The sequence below is a fragment of the Ovis canadensis genome, chromosome 6, assembly GCF_042477335.2.
Source record: "Ovis canadensis isolate MfBH-ARS-UI-01 breed Bighorn chromosome 6, ARS-UI_OviCan_v2, whole genome shotgun sequence".
Taxonomy (NCBI): domain Eukaryota; kingdom Metazoa; phylum Chordata; class Mammalia; order Artiodactyla; family Bovidae; genus Ovis; species Ovis canadensis.
Window position 1 is genome coordinate 36149980 of NC_091250.1, and position 15636 is coordinate 36165615.

General features: G+C 41.7%; 1 long non-coding RNA gene across 2 annotated transcripts; it reads left to right on the forward strand.

Moving 5' to 3' along the window:
- The first annotated feature begins 4511 nt into the window (after positions 1–4511).
- On the forward strand, positions 4512–15314 carry LOC138442349 (uncharacterized). 2 transcript variants are annotated; one of them, XR_011257657.1, is made up of 3 exons: positions 4512–4592; positions 7676–7755; positions 7867–15314. It is a non-coding gene; the product is annotated as an uncharacterized lncRNA (long non-coding RNA). The 2 variants fall into 2 exon arrangements; XR_011257658.1 differs by having other exon boundaries at positions 7872–15314.
- The last annotated feature ends 322 nt before the right edge of the window (positions 15315–15636 follow it).

The following is a 15636-nucleotide window of genomic DNA, read 5'->3' on the forward strand; positions in this document are numbered from 1 at the left end:
ATCACTCACCTAGAGCCAGACATCCTGGAATGTGAAGTCAAGTGGGCCTAAGGAAGCATCACTATGAGCAAAGCTAGTGCAGGTGATGGCATTCCAGCTGAGCTATTTCAAGTCCTAAAAGATGCTGCTGTTAAAGTGCTACACTAAATATGCCAGGAAATTTGGAAAACTCAGCAGTGGCCACAGGACTAGAAAAGGTCCATTTTCATTCCAATCCCAAAGAAAGGCAATGCCAAAGAATGTTCAAACTACTGTACAATTGCACTCATCTCACACACTAACAAAGTAATGCTCAAAATTCTCCAAGTGAGGCTTCAACAGTACATGAACTGAGAAATTCCAGATGTACAAGCTGGATTTAGAAATGGCAGAGGAACCAGAGATCAAATTGCCAGATCACAGAAAAAGCAGGAGAATTCCAGAAAAACATCTACTTCTGCTTTATTGATGATGCCAAAGCCTTTGACTATCTGGGTCACAACAAACTGTGGAAAATTCTTAAAGAGATGGAAATACCAGATCACCTTATCTGCCTTCTGAGAAATCTGTATGCAGGTCAAGAAGAAATGGAACCAGACATGGAACAATGGACTGGTTCCAAATTGGGAAAGGAGTATGTCAAGGCTGTATATTTTCACCCTGCTTATCTAACTTCTATGCAGAGTACATCATGCAAAATGCCACGTTGGATGAAGCACAAGTTGGAATTGCCAGGAGAAATATCAATGACCTCAGATATGCAGATGACACCCCCTTATGGCACAGGGCAAAGAGGAACTGAAGGGCCTCTTGATAAAAGTGAAAGAGGAAAGTGAAAAAGCTGGCTTAAAACTCAACATTCAAAAAGCAAAGACAATGGCATCCGGTCCCATCAATTCATGGCAGATAGATGGGGAAACAACGGAAACAGTGACAGACTTTATTTTCCTGGGCTCCAAAATCACTGCAGATGGTGACTGCAGCCATGAAATTTAAAGACGCTGCTCCTTGAAAGAAAATATATGACCAACCTAGTGAAAGTTAAGTTGCTCAGTCTTGTCCGACTCTTTGCGACCCCATGGACTGTAGCCTACCAGGCTCCTCCCTCCATGACCAACCTAGACAGCACATTAAAAAGCAGAGACATTTTAGTTTGTCAACAAAGGTCCATCTAGTCAAAGCTATGGTTTTTCCAGTAGTCATGTATGGATGTGAGAGTTGAACTGTAAAGAAAGCTGAGAGCCAAAGAATTGATGCTTTTGAACTGTGGTGTTGGAGAAGACTCTTGAGAGTCCCTTGGACTGCAAGGAGATCCAACCAGTCCATCCTAAAGGAGATCAGTCCTGTATATTCATTGGAAGGACTGATGCTGAAGCTGAAACTCCATTACTTTGGCCACCTGATGCAAAGAACTGACTCATTTGAAAGGACCCTGATGCTGGGAAAGTTTGAAGGCAGGAGGAGAAGGGGATGACAGAGGATAAGATGGTTGGATGATATCACCGACTCGATGGACATGAGTTTGAGCATGCTCCAGGAGTTGGCGATGGACAGGGAGACCTGGCGTGCTGCAGTCCATGGGGTTGCAAAGAGTCGGGCACCACTGGGTGACTGAGCTGAACTGGACTATAACCTGTCAGGCTCCTCTGTCCGTGGGATTTCCCAGGCAAGAATACTGGAGTGGGTTGCCATTTCCTTCTCTTGGGGATCTTCCTGAACCAGGAATTGAATCTTCATCTCTTGGATTGGCTGGGAGATTCTTAACACTGAGCCACCAAGGAAGCCTTAATAAGCTAGTACTGCAATTTGTTAAAAAAAAGTTATTTTCTTCTGGAGCAGGGACTATATTTCCCTACTCAGTGAATCCTGGGTCATGACCTTAGTTATTCGTTTGTGTATTGTAAGGGGAGACTATGGTAGGTCTTACGGAGGCAATATCATCTTTCTAGGAATCTGCCTCATGTGAGATTTTTACAATATATTCAGGTAAGGGACACTCTTTTTCTCTAGCAGAAGGGAGCAAGCTGCTTCAGGCAGTCTTAAGGCTCCAGTAGAACTTGGTGCTTCAATCTTCTTAAATGAAGCCGCCCAAATGTCTTCATATCAGGTCTTAGGATTCCACTATTTTTCTATTAAGGCTGTGTCTTCAGCTTGGGAGATATCTCAACATTGTACATTCAGTCTTTTCACAGGTTTAGCTCTTTGGCTTGACTTTCAACATAGACTACCATCTGATTGTAAGAGTGAAGTTCTTTTTGGACCTTCATATTAAAAAGCAGAGACATTACTTTGTCAACAAAGGTCTGTCTAGTCAAGGCTATGGTTTTTCCGGTGGTCATGTATGGATAAACTCTGGGAGTTGGTGATGGACAGGGAGGCCTGGCATGCTGTGATTCATGGGGTTGCAAAGAGCTGGACACAACTGAGCGACTGAACTGAGCTGAACCAATGGAAGCTTTCTGATCTTCCAGTGGGCACTGAGTTGATAGCTGATGTGATTCTGCTATTTTATTTTTACTCCTTATTCTATTCTATTCGTTCAAACCTTTAATGACATCTAACAAAAAACTTTCAATTCCACAATACTGGTAATTACCATCAGCCCATATCATTCATGCAGTGCTTTTCCTTTCCCCTATATTTCATCACATTCACTCTGGGTGAGCGTCTCAGTAATTGAATGCTACATCATGCTGGGTTTTATCACTCTCCTGCTTCCACCAGTGATTATATTACCGGTATCATCTAAATGGAGACAGTATGGCCATAGAGTCTCATGTTGAGAATCTGCTTTCCAGGACCATTTTTGGTACCAAATACCTTTGGGTTTCGCTAAAAGCAATGCCTGAGATAAGAACCTGGGTGTGGGTAGTTTATTTGGGTAGTGATCCCACAAAGCATGAGCATCCAGGTAAGAAGAATGGGATGGTGAAGGAGGAAGAGACAATGTCAGGGTACTTTATTCAGATCAGTACTCTGGGCAAAAGGGATTTTTGAGAACAGAGAATGCTTCCAAGAATTAGTCATCTGAAGGATGGAAGTCTGGAGCTTTTGTCTCCTGACACCCCCACTGTGGGCTGCCCAACTCCTGCAGTATTAGAGAAGGTCCTGGGGGCAGAATACAGAAAGACACACAGCAGCAGGCACTTGTGGTGGGAGTCTGGCAGCAGGAGCTGAGTTAGAACTGTTCATAATAATCATGGCTACAGTCAAGATGGAGAGGTGAAGATGTAAGGACTTAGGAAGGAAGTTTAGGCTAGAGATACAGATGTGAGAATTATGTAGAGGTGATGTTGAAAACACAAGAATAAACAAGATAAAGAAGAGGTGGAGAACACAAAAGAGCACCTATTTTTAAGAAGATGGGGGAAGGGGGTTCAGGAAAGAACTCTAAGAATTGATCTAATTTAAAAGTTAGAAAGTGTTTACTTAACTCTATTCTCTACTTGAAGAATATTAAAAATTTTATAACTGCTGCCTTAAAAAAAAAGAATTGTTCTGAGATGTCAGAGAATCAGGAGAGCATGTTATCATGGCAAAGAAAAGAAGAGAAATTTCTCAAAGGAGAGGTTGGTCAGCATCTAGAAATACTGCAGAGAAATCTAAGATAAGGACTTTAAAATATTCACTGTTTGTCAATAAGCAGGTCATTTTGATCATTTTCTTTGTAAGTTTCAGTAAGGTAGTAAGGGCAGATGCCAGATTACAGTGGGTTGATAATTCAGATGAGAGGGACTAGATACCGTAAAATGGCAAAATTTTCAAGGTGATTCACTGAGAAATAAAGGAGAGAGGCACTATTCATGAAGGACAGGAAAGCGAGAGATTCTTTCTCAGGTAGGTGTTCAGTGTTCAAAGCCACAAATTCGCCAGCTCAAAGATTTCTTTTCTTTCTTAAACTAGTTCAGTTGACTAATTTTTGTTGAGGAGTTAGTTCTTTAGCCAGTTAATAGGAGATGCAGCTGCTTTAAGGAAACACCATCCCTTTATTTATCTCACCACTTCCTCTTACAAAAGGAAAGACTTGAGTTACAACTGGGCTGTGTTCTGCTGTAACCACCACAATTCAAGTGAGGGCCGGGGGTTGTCCAGAGCCTGGAAACAGGAGGAAAAAGTGATTAAAATAAACACAAAGCTTGTTTACGTATTCACAGGAAACTTCCCATGACCTATTAAAATGGAAACAAAGAGATCAAATTCGAGAAAGGGACGCAAAATTTCTCTTAGTCCATGGAGGCCAATGTTCTTTACAGTAAAAAAAAAAGCCCTGCAAAAGAAAATTTGCCAAATACACTACTGTTTTCTCTGGCTGCCAGCTTTCCAGCATCCGGTCACATTATTGCCCTGATTTCCCCCCTTATTACAGGCAGGCGGGAGCTTGCAATTCCCTGCTGAAGCAGAGGGCATCCGTGCAGATGCCTGTCCTAGGCGATTGCAGTGTGACTCACACAGTGAGCCTGGGAATCTTGGGAGTTGAACTGAGGACAAAATGGGAGGGATTTCCCTTCGAAGGGCTGGTCTCTGGGTCTCTTTACACACCCTGTGCTTCATGGAAGCTTACTGCTTGGCTGCCGAGTGCCTCCCGGAGAAAGATTATGAGACTTATGGGGAAAGTTAGTGCTTGTCGCTTTTTTTTTCTTCCTTAACCAACTTCCTCGACTTTGTGCTTAACTCTGCTCTTACTGTTGTTTTTTTTCTAAAGTTTCCCAACTTAATATATGAGTTTATGAGAAATTTTATAGCTAAGATTGATGATGATGATATTACTACTTAGAATTTGTAGAGCAATTGCTATCATGAATTTCAAAGAACTATGTGGTTCTTAATCTCTGGAACGCTTGTTAGGAGATATTAGGAGATATTCTTAGAATCGAGACTGATATCCAATTGCAGGAAGACCTGGGAGGCAACTTTACCCCCTTCCTCCTTTCTCTCTTCCTTCCCTTTCTCCCTTTCTGCCCTTCCTTTCTTTTCCATGCTTCCTCTTGTTAATACTACCATGTCTGCCCTAATAGCCTGCTTTTCTCACAGGGCAATCATGAGATGAAACAATGCATAGGAAACTTTTAAATTTCATAATGTCCTATGGTATTGTTTTGTGATTATGATGAGCACTTCTTGCCATTTTTGGAATGAAGATCCAAGATGATGGCACTGATGGGAATATAGTAATTGACACAGGAGTATTTCTTTCTTTTACCCTGTACATGACACTGAAGCAGCCGTAGTAGTAGTGGCTTGTCACATTATTTTTTAACTAATTGTTGGTAATAGTCATATGTTTGTCTCAATTCTACCTACATTAGGCCTTGTGTGTATGTGTATATATCTATATCTGTGTCTATCTATACCTATTACAGATTTTTTTGATTATTAATCATAAATCACATTGGTCTTCTCAAATTATTTGCTGATTTGTTGATGCAACAACTGTTTGTAGAGTGACTGACCTTCCTTCTTGATCTCATCTTTCCCTAACAATTCTCAGCATACTTACAAAAAGATCATTTCCTGTCTTGTGTCTCACAGAATGAATGGGCTGGGTCTATTTCTCTTTGGTCAGAACTATGAGAACAGCCCTGAAGCTTTCCTCAGTTTCTGAGATCATAGTAGCTGCTTTTCACCTATCTCTGAGCATTCAATGAGGAAGGTAATAGTGCTTCAGTACATGATACAATATACTTTCAGGATATCAGGTCCCATCAGCTAATAGATACAAAGCGGATCCAGCTAATTTCTAATAGGGCTTAAGGAATTTTCTGGGATTTCTGTGTGGACATCAGGATATCCATGATAGCTCACATAACAGGATCGTATGGAAGGTTGGCTCCCCTTGTCAGGTGGACATCGACTGTTGGCCTGTTGTTCTTAGTTCCAGGTCTGCCCTAAGCTGAGACACTTGCTTCTTGCTTCCCAGGTATTAGTGAGTTGGCTAAATCTTTAAATGGGAGAGAAAAATAGAAATGAAGCAGAACCTTTTTCTCATGAGGTCTCTTTGCCTCCTCTAGGTAGTTCGGTTTTCCCTAGGTTGGCAGGATGGGATTTTCTTCTAGATCTCCTTTTATGCTCTCCCACCCCACAAGAACGTAATAACACACCAGAAGCATCACATTCCAGATGCCCAATCTTAGCACAAGTGTCTGCAGGATGTCCAGCCTTCTTTGGGGACCAAGCACTACAAGAGCCTGTGGACTCTCCACTGGGGACAGTGCCTGTAGACTGAAGCAGAAAAGATGATCTGCATGACCTCCAGGGCTTTGCAGATTTGTGATTGTCTAATAACAAGACTACTTCTCCTGACTATACCCTCCCACAGCATGACAGACTGTACCTGGAAGTCCTGGTAGATGTCATGGGTGTAACAAGTTAATTTGGTAACTGTGGATGCACTTTGCTCCCCAATAAGTGTGCTCTGGCTCTGCAATCTCACTGGCTATTGAATTTTCTAAGTGGAATATGTTTTCTTTGGGATGGAAATTTAACTCCAATTTCTTTGGAACAGAAGAGTTGCTCCTTGTTGATGTTAGAGAGGAAAAGAGAAAAGAGACTCTTCCCAATTGGAAGAAGTACGTGACACTTCCCATGGGCCTCTATCACCCGCTCTTCCTCTACAGATCAGCTCAAGGTTTTACTGTCGATCACTTTATGCTCAGTGTTGTATAGGTCATAATATCACCTTTAAAAAAGGCTTAAAGCATTTACAGTTGCAAATGCTAGATAATTTTATTAAACTGGAACCTCACCAGGGTCCTCTTGGCTAGCCAACAGAATTTTATTCAAGGGGGTTTAGTTTCATTGCTGAAGTAATGTTACGTGAAGATTATCAACCTTTAAATAATATTCCATTCATGATTTAAATTTAGTTCAAGACCAGTGAGTGTTCAAAATGAGACACAGAGCTATAGTCTTTAATTCTAGAAGAGTTGCTGCAGATGCTAATTTAACTTTATGGAGAAAGACAATGGCCCATGGCAAACTAAGCAGAGCATTTGGGAGGGCATTAGTATTCTGGGCGAACACTTCCTAATTAAGCTGTACACCTCTCTCTCCTCTTCTGAAGCTAAGTGTTGTTATTTATGGCAGAAAACTTACCATTTGTTATTGTGTTCATTTTCCTCCAAGTTTCTGGATTTTTATTTCTGCTAGCAAATTTTGAAATTTATCTAATTTACTGGATAGCTCTTCCCCTAAAGGGGGGCATAAACTTGAATTAAAAATGAACTTTTGCTTCTTGGAAATATAGAAATCTTTTCCTTTTATGGACATATGACAGAAGAAGTTTGCTTTAACTTTCTTTTTGTGCAGTTTCCCGGATATTCTCAGGGATACACCAAGAATTGTGAGGGAGGGAAAGCGGAATGCAAACACAGGCACCATGTTGTTGCCATTTCAAAGCATCAAGAGAACCCTACTAAGATAGTAGAATCTGAACCCTTAGAGAACTCACCCCATCCTAGGTGCCATTCTTAATTTCTTTCTTTACTCTGGCTCTCTTTTCCTTGCCCCACACTTTTCCCTACTTCGTTAGTGCTGGCATATTGCTTTGAACCTGCTCAAGGTCATATTTTATAAATGATTATCTAGATTTAGGAAATCCCTGCTTATTGATGGCTAAGGGGTGTGATCAGAAATGGTTAGTGATTCTCCAGGAGTTAAGTGAAGCATTTGAACTGTTCATAATTCTTTTTGTGGAGAGGGCAAGGATGATGGAGATAGCACAGTGAATGGAAGAATATGCAGCCATCTTTCCTCTGAAGTTCCCGTGGCAGAAGGAAGGTAAGCGATCAGTTCCTAGACTTCCTATTTTCCACAGACCAGTTACACTGCAGTCGAGTCTCCTTTACTTTTTGCAATCTCATGTTTCTCCTTCCTGTTTCTTTACTCAAGTATAGGTTTCCTATTGATGAAAGGACACAGATTAATTCATCAGGAGACCAACAGTGAGTATTCTGTCTTGTAAAAGCCTGGCTTAAGACCAATGAGGTGCTGGAGAGGGCGAGATAAAGATGGCAGAGTAAGAGGACATGAAGCTCACCTCCCTCCATGAACACATCAAAAATACACCTGCACGTGAGACACTTCTCAGAGCAAACGAACTGGAAACTGGCAGAAGGACTCCTGTGCAACCAAGACTGTCAGAAAGATAAACACGTAATAAAGTAGGACAGGAGAAAAAGCATCCGGCTGAGACCTGCAGCCCTGGGAGGGAACAAGAGGAAAAGGGAGATTGCACGGATGGACACTTGCCCTGGGGAGTGAGTGGATCCAGTCACAGACTGGGTGTCAGAGTCTTTGAGTCCTGTGAGTCGGAGACAAACCCCTTTGGCTGCCTGGAGAACTGCTGGGACAGATAGAAAGGCAGGAGAAGACTGGACCCCCGCTTGTGAGGACTGCTCAGGTATGGTGTGTCCCCAGGAAGGCGGAGAGAGGTCTGTTCTAGCTGCTACCTCCTTGCTGCATTCCCCAGTTGGAACTGAGTGAACCCTGGCACTGCTCACTCTGTACCACAGCTTGGCACTAGATCTAGGCATCCAGGACCTGGAAAAAGACCTGATCTAGGAATGCAATGGCAACCTGAGGCCCTGGGGTGTAGCTCAGGCGGAGTGGTGGTGGCCGCTGTTGGTGCTTACTCAGGTTGCGCCCCAGAAGCAACCCAGGGTTCTGACAGCAGTACAGCTGCTGGAATTCCCACCACAGCCTTGCTGTGTGTCCTAACCCAAGATGAGGGGACACTGAGCCCCCGTGCTCTCCACGCTGCAGCCTAGCGCTAGATCTGGGGTGGTCACGGCAACGGCAAGGTGTGACCACGAACTGTGTCTGGTTGCAGCCACAGTTGCCTACACAGACAGAGCACTGGACTTCCGTAAGCACAGGAGCCCCACTTGCTTCAGCACTCCCCTCTGTGAGGGCAAAGGTCCCAGAGCAGGGAGAAGGAAACACACACTCTTAAAGGGAACAGAGCCACCTTGAGCCCAACCCTCAGAACTGATTCAGTGATCTGAGAGCAGAGCCTGCTCCCGACAGGGCAGTGATGACGACTAAGCAGAGAGGAAATCCCATCTCACACTCCAGGTAAGCTCTAGCTCCACCATAATCAGCCATACCCTCTGCTAGCACATCCTGAGGAAAGATGTGACTGGCAAACTCATCAGGTCCAGCTCTCCCACCAAAGGCACTGGGCATATGCAGCCTGCATAAGGATGCTCTCACATATGAACACCTCTTTGTCACCACAGTAGGAAATTGTTTCACCTAAATTCATAGAGGCAGAGCAAGTTAAGTAAAATAAGATGGCAGAGGAACTATTTTCCACTGAAAGAGCAAGAGAGGGGAGAACAAGATGGCAGAGGAGTAGGTGGATGTGGAGTGCATCTCTTTCCACGAATACATCAGGAATACACCTTCAGACACAGAAGTGCATGCAGAAACCAGCTGAGAGTGGACAGGAGTACCTGACCAGCGCAAAACAATATATAGAACCATGTAAAACTCAGTAGGATGAAGGAACTAGGGAGAAAAACAGGAGTGTTAGTAGGACTGCACCTGCCCTCGGCGGGTGGGGGAACTGAAGCAGGGGTCCAATCCCCACATCGGAGCAATGGTCTGAGTCAGAGGAGAAACATTTAAGGCCGAAAGTGAAACAGCTGACCTGTGGCAGCCTAAATGGAATGAGCATCAGACAGTCCTTGCCAAAGCCATACGTACCCCGGACAGGAACGCTGGTCCCCTGGAAGGCACAGTAGCTGGAAGCTGGAGTTTGGGGATGGTGGAGCAGTCCGGGAGTGAGGGCTGCTGTTGACTGCGGAGAGACAAATTGAGAGGATGTGAGGGAGGAGATCATGGTGGGAAATGCCAGTGGAAGAAAGCCGGGCAGCCTTGGAAGCAAGGTGATACTGCTGAGTCATACGTAGTGGGTGGAGCCATCGCCATAGCCTCCCTCTCCCCACGTGCCAGCATGGGCAGCTGAACAATAGAGAAATTCACCCATCAAACGCCTGAGGCACTGAACTACAGAGTGGGACCCCACCCAGGGTGCTCCTTTAAGTGACTGATAAGCCAAACAACAGAGAAGGACCCCAGGCAAGGGAGCCCTCTAAGTGCCTGAACAAGTGGGGCTACAGAGAAAGACTGACCAAAGAGGCCTTCTGATCGTCAGCTACAAGAGGCGGGAGAAAAGACTCTGCTGGGGCCATAACTCCTGCGGTGGAGGCAGTCCGTGTTCCTGCACGCTTGGTGCCAGCAGGGTCCCCGCAAGCCAAGCAGCTGCGCCACCTTCATGCGCAACTCTCACTGGGGCAGAGCTGCCACAGGCAAAAAAGTCTTGCGTCTATGCTCACTGTGTCCCTTTGGTCGCATCTGACTCCGCGACCCTGCGGACCCTGGCTTCCAGGCTTATGTCAGGGAGGGGGTTCTCCAGGCAAGAATACTGGGGCGGATTGGTAATACTGGTTGCCATACCCTTCTAGAGCACCGTGTTTCCTGCAGCCCTAGCCGACAACCCCCTGAGTACCTGGTGCTGCCAGAACCCCTGCGACCCAAGCAGCTGCACCACCTCCACACCTGGCCCTCACAGGGGCAAACCCAAGTCCTCCAGGGCAGCCTCAGGAGCAACCCCCAGGGGACGACCCACATGCAGAGGTGGAGATAAAACTACAATAGAAACCCAGGGGCAGTGTGGCTAAGGAAGAAGACCCAAAACCTTCCCACCAGCTGTACAAGCTGCAGATTAAATCCATATAATAAACAAGGCAGACTCTGTGTCTGTGGAATATATAAAAGGCCATTGAGAGCTCCCACAAAAGAAAATGCACTAATTCTGTTAGCTGTGGACATTGGAGGCAAGAACACATAGGAGTAGGACCAGATGAGAATCTGAGCTGCCCCCACAGCAGGTCCAGAGATCAGCACAGGGTTGGAGGGCATCCTAGGGAGGTGAGGTGAACTGTGACTCCCAGTGAGGGAAAGGACTCTGACAGCAGTGACTTGAGAAAAACATTTATTGTTCTTATTTTATGACTTGTTTTGTAGATTCTTTTGGATTTTTTCCTTTTTTCTCTTTTTCCTTTTTTCCACCTCTGTTGTAGTTGTCAATTTTATTGGCACTAAGAAATCCAGTTAAGCTTTTGAGCTTTTTTTTTTTTCCCTTCAGTCACATTTTTTTATTGTTATAAACCTCTGCTTCTACATTGGGCTTTTGAAGTTCTGTGGAGTTTCCCCCCCTTTTTTTCTTTACTCGTTTTTATTTTTAATTAAAAATTTTTTAAGCCTATTATTATTTTTTCTACATTCATTCCTTTGTTTGCTGTTCCTACTGTTCTTTTCCTCTTGCAGTTAATCTTTAATGTTTATTAATCTTTATCTGCCTCTATTTAACTTTGCATATGTATTCTTTCTTTTCTTTCTCTCCTTTCCTCTCAACGTATTTGTTAGTTTTATTTTCATTGCTTTACTCCCCAATTGGCACCTTGCTTTAGTTTTGTTTTCCAGTTTGTGCTTTAGTTAGTTTTGCTCTGGTAGATATAACTTTTGATTTCCTTTGTTTGCTGGGTCAATCTATTCTATTTTATTCCTGTTGGACTGTTTTGATTTTGCTTATGGGTGTATATGTATATGTGTATATTCAGTCACAGTTTTTATTGTTGTTATAAACCTTTGCTTCTACTTTGGGCTTTTGCAGTTCTGTGGAGTTTTCCTTTTTTCATTCTTCCATTTTTTTTTCTTTTCTCCTTTTTTATAATTTTAATTTTTTAAAACCTATTATATTTTTATACATTTATTCCTTTGTTTGCATTTCCTACTGTTCTTTTCCCCCTGCAGTTAGTCTTTAATGTATATAAATCTTCATTTACCTCTATTTAATTTGAATATCTATTCTTTCTTTCTTTCCTTTCCTCTCAACATACATGTTGGTTTTGTTTTCATTGCATTATTCCCCACTTGGCATCTTGCTCTAGTTTTATTTTCCAGTTTGTACTTTAGTTAGTTTTGTTCTTAACTGGTAAATATAATTTTTGATTTCCTTTGTTTGCCAGGTCAATCTACTGTATTTTTGTAGGACTGTTCTGACTGCTCATGGGTGTATATGTGTATATTCCATTATTTTAATTATTATTTGCCTGATTTTGTAGCTGTCATTTGTCTGGGCTTCATGTTTAATTTCTCATTTTTGGATATTTGTTTTAATCTCACTTAATGCCATAACAAACCAGTGTGGAATCTTCATTCCTGACCAGAGATTAAGCCCCGAGCCTTTGGAGTGGGAGCACTGACTCCAAGACTTTAGACCACCAGAGAAATAACCCGAGGGAGTATCAAATAGTGAAAACTCCCACAAGGAAACCACTTGAATATAAGACCTGGCATCACCCAACCACCACTAGCATCCTGCGTGGGATGCCTCATCTAAACAACAAACAAAACAGAAATACAAACCCAATCATCAGCAGACAGGGTTACCACCTCACTCAGCCTTGCCCATCAGAGGAAAAACAAACAAACAAAAACTCAGCACAAATCTCACACTATAGAAATCTTACACAAACCACTGGACCAACCTTAGGAGGGAAGAAACCAAAAGGAAGAAAGAATTCAATCTTCTTCAAAGAAAGAATTCAACTTTCCTTGAAGCCTGGGAAAAGGAGGTCTCAAACATAATAAGTTTAAAAAAATAATGAAAAGGCATAGAAATACTACACATACGAAGGAACAAACTAGAAGCACAGAAGTCCAAATAAATGAAGAGGAAATAGGCAAACTACCTGAAAAAGAATTCAGAGTAATGATAGTAAAGATGATCAAAAAACCTTGAAAACAAACTGAAGAAAATGCAAGAATCAATTAACAAAGACCTAAAAGAATTAAAGAATAAACATTCAGAGACAAACAAAACAATTATTGAAATTAAAAGTACTCTGCTGCTGCTGCTGCTGCGTCGCTTCAGTCGTGTCTGACTTTGTGCAACCCCATAGACGGCAGCCCACCAGGCTCCCCAATCCCTGGGATTCTCCAGGCAAGAATACTGGAGTGGGTTGCCGTTTCCTTCTGCAATGCATGAAAGTACTCTAGAAGGAATCAATAGGAGAATATCTGAAGCAGAAGAATGAATTAGTGAGCTGGAAGATAAAATGGTGAAAATAAATTCTGAAGAGCTAAAGTAAAAAGAATGAAAAGATCTGAGAATAGTCTCAGAGACCTCTGGGACAATATCAAACGCACCAACATTTGAATTATAGTGGTCCCAGAAGATGAAGAGCAAAAGAAAGGGTATGAGAAAATTTTTGAAGAGATTATAGTTGAAAGTTTGCCCAACGTGGAAAAGGAAATAGTCAATCAAGTTCAAGAGGCACAAAGAGTCCCATACAGGATAAACCCAAGGAGAAACATGCCAAGACACATAGTAATCAAACTAACAAAGACTAAACACAAAGAAAGAATATTAAAAGCAGCGAGGGAGAAGGAACAAGTAACATATAAGGGAAACCCCATATGCTTAACAGCTAATCTTTCAGCAGAAACTCCAGAGGCCAGAAGGGAATGGCAGGATATATTTAAAGTACTGAAAGGGAAAAATCTACAACGTAGATTACTGCAACTGGCAAGGATCTCATTCAAAATTGATGGAGAAATAAAAAAGTTTTTCAGACAAGAAAAAATTAAGAGAATTCAGTACCACCAAACCAGCTTTACAACAAATGTTAAAGGGACTTATATAGTCAAGAAATACAAGAGAAGAAAAAAGATCTATAAAATCAACCCCAAATGATTAAGAAAATGGCAATAGGAACATATATATCAATAATTACTTCAATTGTAAATGAATTAAATGCTCCAACCAAAAGACACAGACTGGCTAAATGAATACAAAAACAAGACGCATACATATGCTGTCTGCAAGAAACCCACTTCAGACCTAAAGACACGTATAGACTAAAGTGAGAGGATGGAAAAATATATTCCATGCCAATGGGAAGCAAAAGAAAGCTGGAGTAGCAATCCTCATATCAGACAAAATAAACCTTAAAATAAAGAATATTACAAGAGATAAGGAAGGATACTACATAATGATCAAGGGATCAATCCAAGAGGAAGACACAACAATTATAAATATCTACGCACCCAACATAGGAGCACCTCAATACGTGACAAACTCCGACAGACATAAAGGAGAAATTGACAGTAACACAATAATAGTAGGAGACTTTGACACCCCACTCACACCAATGGACAGATCATCAAAACAGAAAATCAATAAGGGAACACAAGTCTTAAATCATACATTAGATGGGGTGGATCTCATTTATATCTTCAGGACATTCCATCCAAATGCAGAATACACCTTCTTCTCCAGTGCACATGGAATACTCTCCAGGATAGACCACATCTTGGGTCATAAACCAAACCTCAATAAATTTAAGAAAATTGAAACTGTATTAGGCATCTTCACTGACCACAATGCTATGAGACTAGATAGCAATTACAAGAAAAAAACTGTAAAAAACACAAGCACACAGAGATTAAACAACACATTGTTAAATAAACAGGTTACTGAAGAAATCAAAAGGGAAATAAAAAAATTTCCAGAAACAAATGACAAGGAAAACATGACAACTCAAAACCCGTGGGATGCAGCAAAAGCAGTTCTAAGAGGGAAGTTTATAGCAATACAATCCTACCTCAAGAAACAAGAAAAACATTGAACAGATGAACTAACTTTACATCTAAAACAAGAAGAAAAAGAACAAAAACATCCCAAAATTGTAGAAGGAAAGAAATCATAAAGATCTGAGCAGAAATAAATGAAAAAGAAAGGAAAGAAGCAACAGTAAAGGTTAATAAAACTAAAAGCCGATTCTTTGAGAAGATAAACAAAATTGGCAAAACTTTGGCCAGACTCATCAAGAAAAAAAGAGAAGAATCAACTCAACAAAATTAGAAATGGAAAAGGAGAGGTTACAACAGACAATGCAGAAATACAAAGGATTGTAAGAGACTATTATGAACAACTATATGACAACAAAATAGATAACGTGGAAGAAATGGATAGATTCTTAGAAAAGTTCAGTCTTCCAAGACTGAGCCAGGAAGAAATAGAAATTATGAACCTACCCAATTATAAGCACTGAAATTGAAGCTGTGATTAAAAAATCTGCAAAGCAAAAACAAAAGCCCAGGACCAGATGGCTTCACAGGAGAATTCTATCAAACATTTAGAGAAGAGCTAATACCTATCCTTCTAAAACCCTTTCAAAAAATTGTAGAGGAACACTTCCAAACTCATTCTACAAGGCCACTATTGTCTTGATACCAAAACCAGGCAAAGCACACAAAAAAGAAAACTACAGGGCAATATCACTGATGAACATTGATGCAAAAATCCTCAACAAACTTTTAGAAAACAGAATTCAGCAACACATCAAAAAGCTCATACACCATGATCAAGTTGAGTTTATTCTGGGAAGCAAGGATTCTTCAACATATGCAAATCAATCAGTGTGATACACCATATTGACAAACTGAAAGATAAAAACCATACGATTCAAGCTGGTTATAGAAAACACAGAGGAACCAGAGATCAAATTGCCAATATCCACTGGATCATCAAAAAAGCAAGAGAGTCCCAGAAAAACATCTATTTCTGCTTTATTGACTATGCCAAAG